This window comes from Penaeus monodon, chromosome 21, assembly GCF_015228065.2.
Source record: "Penaeus monodon isolate SGIC_2016 chromosome 21, NSTDA_Pmon_1, whole genome shotgun sequence".
In the NCBI taxonomy this organism is placed as follows: domain Eukaryota; kingdom Metazoa; phylum Arthropoda; class Malacostraca; order Decapoda; family Penaeidae; genus Penaeus; species Penaeus monodon.
This window is the reverse complement of record NC_051406.1, coordinates 4,571,209-4,571,429: the sequence shown is the minus strand read 5'-3', so window position 1 is coordinate 4,571,429 and position 221 is coordinate 4,571,209. Positions and strand designations below refer to the sequence as shown.

The 221-nt window shown below is 33.0% G+C and overlaps 1 protein-coding gene across 1 annotated transcript in view; it reads right to left on the bottom strand.

Annotated features, from left to right (window-relative positions):
* LOC119586767 (FRAS1-related extracellular matrix protein 2-like) overlaps positions 1 to 221 on the bottom strand; it is a 19,352-nt gene that overhangs the window by 12,609 nt on the left and 6,522 nt on the right. The window lies entirely within an intron of this gene.

The following is a 221-nucleotide window of genomic DNA, read 5'->3' as shown; positions in this document are numbered from 1 at the left end:
GATTTAATGGCCTATTTTTTCACAGGTAGTCAGAGAATATCGTGTTCTAATAAATTTCCATTTTAAATTCTGAAAATTGTGTCATAAAAGAATTTGACATTGTTGTTTCAAAGGTGGAAATAGTACGTATATCCGTGAAAGGGTATCACAGGAAAACTTACTTGTACCAGAATGAATTAAAGACGGCCATGTGGAAGCATCAAAGTTATGAATGGCTCAAA